This window comes from Pantherophis guttatus, chromosome 4 (assembly GCF_059756535.1).
Source record: "Pantherophis guttatus breed Tessera chromosome 4, ASM5975653v1, whole genome shotgun sequence".
Taxonomy (NCBI): Eukaryota; Metazoa; Chordata; class Lepidosauria; order Squamata; family Colubridae; genus Pantherophis; species Pantherophis guttatus.
This window is the reverse complement of record NC_142066.1, coordinates 111,938,456-111,946,611: the sequence shown is the minus strand read 5'-3', so window position 1 is coordinate 111,946,611 and position 8,156 is coordinate 111,938,456. Positions and strand designations below refer to the sequence as shown.

The 8,156-nt window shown below is 39.0% G+C and overlaps 1 long non-coding RNA gene across 1 annotated transcript; it reads right to left on the bottom strand.

The window, feature by feature from the left end:
• Positions 1–3,352: 3,352 nt before the first annotated feature.
• Positions 3,353–6,616, bottom strand: LOC148114304 (uncharacterized). The gene is made up of 2 exons (XR_015733968.1): positions 3,735–6,616; positions 3,353–3,658 (listed from the first exon to the last, which is right to left on the bottom strand). It is a non-coding gene; the product is annotated as an uncharacterized LOC148114304 (long non-coding RNA).
• Between the last annotated feature and the right edge of the window lie 1,540 nt (positions 6,617–8,156).

The window sequence follows — 8,156 nt, the reverse complement described above, 5'->3', positions numbered from 1 at the left end:
CCTTCTGGTTTTAGTCCATACCTTTACCACTACATCAAAGTGGCTCTCTAATGTTAATCTAGTACCTATTCTAAAACAAATCTAGTTAATCTAATACCTATTCTAAAACAAAGAATATAAGATAGTAAAACATCATAACATAATGGTATAATGAGAGTTTGCTGTTATATCCTTTGTTTTAAAATTCCTCAGTCTATCAATGAAATGTTGGCAAGAATTGTGTAAAACTCTGTCCATTGATGTCAGCAGGATAAGCGACTCAGAATTGAAAAGAATATAATCACTTTTGGTATAGTGGAAAACTCTGCAAAAGAAAGACTTAATTTGGAAAAGATCAGATCTGTCTAGGGGCTGTGGAGGAAAAATAATCCACAAAAATAACCCTACTGTATCTCTGTGGGAAAAACAGTTGGGTAGCATGTGGAAAGTTACCAATTCCTCCATTTTAAATGTTTCCCCTCACCCCACTTTCTTCTCAGTCATTGAGTCTATTTTTACTGAATTGATAAGAATTCAGGAAACCTTATCCTGCCTATTTTCCTTGCTTCTTTTTTTAACAGTAATATTTGTTTGTTTTCTATTTGTTAATAATAAGAAGTCCATTTCCAAACAAGATATGATGGTTACCTCTTCATAGTTTTTAACCAAACATTTTGGATACAGAATATTTGTATACGAATTGACTGCTAGTCAGCTGATTTCCCCCTCCCTCCCCTCCCAGATAATGACTGATAAAGCCTAACAGATTTTATACACCTTAACTCTGCTCTGAGAGAGTGTCAGAACAAATGGGAAAGTGTTATTTAACTCTGATACAGCAAAGGATGGTAACCTCAATCCCTGATAGCCTTTCTTGTTATTAATTATAATTCAACAATTCACAAACAGATTAAAATTATTTCCTCCATTCATAATGATATATTTTCCTTCTACAGATTTGTTCGGAAGGTTTTTCTCCATTTATCACTTGCCAATAAAATTTATCTTCAATCCATAGCAAAATATGGTGGAATATTTCTTACTCCTTATAATATGGGAAAGAGGAAATGTTTTCCAACTACTTAAGAACATGCTAGTCAATTAAACATGAGAGCTGCTGATAGATAGCACTGGAGTTTCTAAATACTCTTACCACAAAGAATTGGCTGAACTTATTTCAATAGTTCACAGCCCTACTTCATATGTAAGAAATCATACAAGATCTTTTTTAAAAAAATCTTTGCAACATGCATAAAATGTGTTTGCTAGACTTGCAAAGGAAAAGGATCCATTATTTTAAAAATAAGGTTTCTAGATAGATGGAAGGTCCATATTACTTTTCATATTAGATACGAAGTCAGGGCCGGATTTTCCTATAGGCTAACTAGGCTTCAGCCTAGGGCCTCAAGATCCAGAGGGGCCTACACAGTGTGGGATTCTGGGTGTTCTAGGTGGCTCCGCCGAACCCTTTGTTAAATTGCTGGCTCCCCCGCCCCTCCGCACCACTATTTATTGCCAATAAATAGTGGTGGGCGAGGGGCGGGGGAGCCAGCAATTTAACAAAGGGTTCGGTATTTTTTTTGTAATGTTATTGGCCCCCGGAGCTTCAGCAGAGGCTAATTGGCCTCCCGGCTCTCAGCTGATTTGTCTCCGCTGTTTTGCTTCCTTCCAAAGAGTGCTGATTTTTTTTCCCCTAGCTATACTGAGAAACGAAAGTGAAACTGCTTTGCTGTTGCTGCAAGGTTGGAAAATTAGGCAGGCAGAATTCTTTTCTTTTTCCTCACCAAAAAAGGTACGTGCAGACAATGGGAAATTTAGGGAAAAAGAGAAGAGTTCAGGATTTTAAAACACAAAAGAAAAAAAAGCTGTATTTAACTAGGGAATTGTAATAATTGAGATACTATTAATTGTATATTTCTGAAAGCAGAAATGGTTAAGTTGTGGTTTGGAGGAATATATGGGGGAAATTATTTGGTTTATTATTATTGGTAAATATAATTAATGGATTTGTAAGAAATTGGATTGCATGGAAATAATTGGAATATTCATGTTCATATTGATTAATATACAAAAAAGGTAGTTATATAACTAATTGATTTATATTAAAATGTTGAATTTATATTAAACAACTAATATTACATAATTAACCAATGTGAAGATGGATATAAAAATAGATGACAATGGGAAGGGGTATAATATAGAATAGAAGGGAAAAATTGAATTTGATTAAGATTAGAGATGAGGATGAGGGTAATATTGGTTTTTTACAAAAATAGATGAGGAATAAATATGGCAAAAAGGAAATATAGAAATTGTAAATTTAATTGAAATGACTAAACACTGTTTAAATTTGTGAACCGGCCAAATACTCTGTTCAAAGAAAATAGATTGTATGTTTGTATGTGTGTTTCTAATTATTGTTATTTATTCATATTTGTTCTCTTTTATTCTTTAAAGTTTAACAATTCATTCTTTATCTTAATATCTTTATATTTGTTTGGGGTTGGCTTTCTTCCCTTTCATCTTTTTTATTGTATAGCAATCTTTCTCCTCAAACCTACCACCTTTCTTTTCTTTCCTTCTTACTTTCTCTTCCTCCCCCTCTTCTTCTCCTCCCTACTTCCTCTTCCTTTCTCCTTCTCCTTCTCTCTTCCTCCCTCTCTCTCCTACTCTAATTTCCCTTCCCTTCCTTCATCCCTCTCTATTGCTGTATCCTTTTATGCATATGGACTACTCAGAGGGCTGAAAAAGTTATTTCTGACTGGTCCTTGCACTTTTGACCAGTCCTCGAACTTACGACTGTCCTCACATTTTACGTTTTTGCCCTATCTTGTCACCATGGTGAAGAGAAGCAGTTGTGAAATGAGTGACATGGTTGTTAAGAAAGCTGCACGGGCATAAATGTGAGGATGGTCATAAGTGTGAGGACCGGTCAAAAGTGCGAGGCCCAGTCAGAAATGACTTTTTTCAGCCCTCTGAAAAGTGTCTATGCACATAGCCACGCCCACCTGGTCACATGACGAGCTACCCACGCCTACACAGTCACGTGACCAGCTAGCCACGCCCACCCAGTCACATGATTGCCAAGCCACACCCCCAACTAAGCCACGCCCACAGAACCTGTTGTTAAATATTGAATCCCACCACTGGTGAAAGGGCCTCATAAGTGGAATAGCCTAGGGCCTCTTTCAATCTAAATCCGGCCCTGTACGAAGTATTTATTAAAAGTTTTGAAACGTAAATAATTGCAGAGAAGGGAATTTAAAGAAAAGAAAGAAAAGAAAAAAGTAAAAAGAACAGCAATGAAACATTACAGCAGGATGAAGCCTTTGATCTCAAGAAGGTCCCCTAAACATCTGGAAAGAAGGAATCATTCAGCAAGTAACCCTTTTACTCGAGCCAGAGACCCGTTCCACTGGTGGCTGTTATACATCTCTCTGATTCTTTGAAGGAGGAAGGTTTGCTTTGCCAACCGGGCAGACGGGTGTCAGACAGCAACAACTCCAAAAGCGGATCTTGGTTTCGGAAACTTTGATTTGACCGGCCAGTCTAATATCCCTCTCCATTCTCTTCTGCGCCTTCCCCAAAGGCGGCTACACACTGCAAAATCCTGCCTGAACACGGCTGCCTATTTGCCCATTGACGGCTGTCCTTCTCCCGCTTCAAGAGATGTGGAATCCTAGTAGGAGGAGGCATTTTCCTACTTCAAACCCGCGAGAAATGAATCAATGGGGCACCGGGGCTCCCTTGCTTACCGCTCCTAGCCTGAGATTTGGCTCCGAGTAGTTTCTCCCTCCTGCTACCAAGCGAGCTCTTCTTCCTATGGGAGACTCTCCCTGCGCGCCCAACCAGCCACTCTTAGCCAGCCATCGGGCGGCCAAGATAGAAACGGAGAGAGCTGCCGGGCTGGGTCTGAAGGACAGAACAGAAAGTCAACGAGAAGAAACGGCGGGCTGGTGAGAAGAGCCCCTAGGTTGTCGGCAGCTTCCCCTCAGTAAGACAAATGTTTTCTTTTTCTTCTAGCGCCGTCGCGGGGCAGCCGCCCACGCCAATTTTTTGGCGGGCAGTAATTCTTCTACCCCTCAGGAAGAAACTCTGATGCCGCGTGCGAGGAAGCAGCAACACCGCCTAAAATTAGAGAGACTCAATGTCGTGCCGAGGGAAAGCGGGCGCGTGGCGGGGGCTGGAAGGGAAACTAATGAATGTCACCACGCGACGAGAGAGAAAGAGAGCGCGCAACACGCGAGGGCTGACTAATGTGGAGGGGACGTGGCGACAGGGTCAATAAATAAGGAAATGTTTCTGGGGACGTAGAATTTGGTTCAAGAGACCCTTCCCAAATCTAGCATCCTTCAAATATGTTGGGCTTCAATTCTTTTTGCTCACCCCAGCCAACCGTTTGTCTTGTTCTGAGGTGTGATTCATAGAGATAGTATTACTTCGTTATGCAAATTACAAAACAAAGCTTCTGAGAAGAATTTATAAAGAGGACAGGTTTATCAGCAGGTAAAAAGGAGTGGGACTTCCATTCATGGCTGCCATCTTGACTTTTTTGCCTCTCTCTACACACATATTGGGAGCAATTCCTAATAGAATGCATGAATCTAAGTCATTATCATGTATACACCAACTTATTTTACAGGGTAGTATACATAAATTAACTTAGACTTTATACCTTCCAAAACAATTAAGACCCAGCTCATTGTTCTGAAAACGGCTTTCTCAAAAAAAATGTAGACACCACAAACCAAGATTTCCTAGCAAATAATTTGCCAGAGAGCAATTCATTTTAATCCTGGCCAATCCGGAATGCAATCCGGAATTTTTTTGGCAAGAGTTGATTCCATGTATTCAACACTATATTGGTGGGCTATTCTTTGTAGCATATGAAGGGGCATTCATAAAATTACTCATATATCAAGCCAGGCTTAAGAGTGTGTGTGAACTGTTAAATGTCACATTTATATACATTCGATATTATTGTTCACATCTAAAGTTAAATTTCTTAGTGAAAAGTTGAAATACTATTAATTTCAAACAAATAAAATCTTATCATTTATATTTTTAAAGTAAAAATTCATGCCTAATAAAGGATAAAATCATATGCACAGAGAAAATGTGAGTTTCTGCTAAGCAAATTATCATAAAATATAATGTCCTGGATTTAATCACACACTAGATGAGCAAAAGATTGCAGAGCTCTTCAGATGCTACACTTCCTTACTAGTTAAGCCTGCCTGTGCCAAGACTTTGTGATTTGCCAGTATATCAATGCTTTTAAAACGTTCCATTAGCATTTTCTAGTTTTTTTCTAGACATTATAGAAACTCTCTGCTGTCAGATTTTAAAAAGATGGCATAATTGAAGAACATATTGTAAAAGGCAGCAGCTTCTACCATTGACATATAGACTTCTATTATTTAATTGCATGTTTCCTTAAAAGAAGCTGCTGACTATCAGATAATTGTGTTATTTGGTTATTTTTTAAAGGGACACAATTTAGCTTTGTTTTCATTTGAGACTTAAATATAAATGAAACAGTATTTGCTTGTTAAACCGCTGTTAGCTGATGAAGTCATGTATTTTGGGAACATCAACAGGATCAGCTGACCACACTTCCATCTCCCTAGGAGGTAAAATTATCCCTAAACATATCCAGTCAAGTATTTAATTGAAATTATTCTACCACATAAATTCACCTGTTTTTTATACATAGTCTTCTAAGAAAAGGACTTGAAGAGAAAACATGGCTGGAAAAGCAAGTCTCCATGACAGAACTTAACTGCCAAGGCTTGACAGAAGATATCACTGAAACATTGTTTGTTGCATCACTGGCCAATGGGGAAAAGGCTAACAATATCACAAAGGTTTGCCTGAACTCACCCAGATATGAGGGTTCATCAGATATTAAGTATTTCCTAGAGCAGCGGTTCTCAACCTGGGGGTCGCGACCCCTTTGGGGGTCGAACAGCCATTTCACAGGGGTCGCCAAAGCCCTCTCTCGCCCCCCCCATGCCTTCACTCACCCTCACTCTCTGCTCTGTTGAATCGCCGGCCGTTCGCTTACCCCGCCCACTCCCAATCTATTGCTGCTTCCTGAGTCCCAGCTGATGGCTAGAGGAAAAAAAAAACTTTAAATTCTTGCCGCGGGGCTTTAAAGGGCCGCCCTATAGCCAGTGGTGCAGCCAAACCGTTTGTTAAATTGCTGGCTTGCCCCGCCCCTCCGCACCACTATTTATTGCCAATAAATAGTGGTGGGGGAGCCAGCAATTTAACAAATGGTTCGGTGTTTTTTTGTAATTTTATTGGCCCGGAACTTCAGCATAGGCTAATTAGCCCTTGATTAGATCGGCTCCCGGCTCTCAGCTGATTTGTCTCAGCTGTTTTGCTCAGGGCTCTGCTGCTTGCTCGAGCAGATTTTTTTTCCCCAGCTATGCTGAAAAACAAAACTGAAAGTAAAGAGGCTGTTGGCTTTCCTGTTGCTGCAAGTTGGAAAATTAGGCAGGCAGATTTCTTTTCTTTTTCCTCACCAAAAAAGGTAGGTGCAAACAATGGGAAATTTAGGGCAAAAGAGGAGAGTTCAAGATTTTAAAACACAAAAGAAAAAAAGCTCTATTTAACTAGGGAATTGTAATAATTGAGATACTATTAATTGTATATTGTGTTGAAAGCAGAAATGTTAAGTTGTGGTTTGGAGGAATATATGGGGGAAATTATTTGGTTTATTATTATTGGTAAATATAATTAATTGATTTGTAAGAAATTGGATTGCATGTAAATAATTGGAATATTCATGTTCATATTGATTAATATATAAAAAAGGTAGTTATATAACTAATTGATTTATATTAAAATGTTGAATTTATATTAAATAACTGTAATATTACATAATTAACCAATGTGAGGATGGATATAAAAATAGATGACAATGGGAAGGGGCATAATATAGAATAGAAGGGAAAAATGAATTTGATTAAGATTAGAGATGAGGATGAAGGGTAATATTGGTTTTTTACAAAAATAGATGAGGAATAAATATGGCAAAAAGGAAATATAGAAATTGTAAATTTAATTGAAATGATTAAACACTGTTTAAATTTGTGAACCGGCCAAATACTCTGTTCAAAGTGTTGGAAGAAATCTCCTTCTAGGTTCTGCTCCAAGTGGGGAAAAAGACACTGGAAACATGGAGACTGCTTGGAAAGATGGTTTAATGGTGGACAGGATCACATGGCTTGAGTTCCTGAACAGAAAAGGGCAGATACAGTAAATCCTCGGGTTTTTATGCTCTCTCTGGCTCTGCATTTCTTGGGGCCACGAAAGAGTATCCTGATTGGTTGTCAGACTCCTAGAGGGTGGGGATCTTAACTAGCCTTGCTGGCTGATGGTCACATGTGCTTCCCAGGTCACATGTGGTGAGTTTCTGTTGCTAGATGGGTAGAGAGCTAATCCTATCTTTATTGGATCTTGGGCAATTCCTACTATGGCTCTGCCTGAAGGAGGTAGATCTTTGTTATGTAGAATAGACTGGCCCAGGCCTTAATGGCCCATTGACAAAGGGTGGGGGCAGGAAGATGGGAGCTGCTTCAAAACATGCTTATCCCAGGGAAATATAATATTCTGCCTTTTTCATATTTCCTAAAATATTTCACTCTTCCAGGAAAGGGGTGGGTGCTAACTTCCTACAAAAGAAAATACATTGTATGTTTGTATATGTGTTTCTAATTATTGTTATTTATTCATATTTATTCTCTTTTATTCCTTAAAGTTTAACAATTCATTCTTTATCTTAATATCTTTATATTTGTTTGGGGTTGGCTTTCTTCCCTTTCATCTTTTTTATTGTACAGCAATCTTTCTCCTCAAACCTACCACCTCTCTCTTTTCTTTCCTTCTTACTTTCTCTTCCTCCCTCTCTTCTTGTCCTCCCTACTTCCTCTTCCTTTCTCCTTCTCCTCCTCTCTTCCTCCCTCTCTTACCCTCACTCCTACTCTAATTTCCCTTCCCTTCCTTCATCCCTCTCTATTGCTGTATCCTTTTATGCATATGGACTATTCAGAGGGCTGAAAAAGTTATTTCTGACTGGTCCTCGCACTTTTGACCAGTCCTCGAACTTACGACTGTCCTCACATTTTACGTTTTTGCCCTATCTTGTCACCATGGTGAAGAGAAGCAGT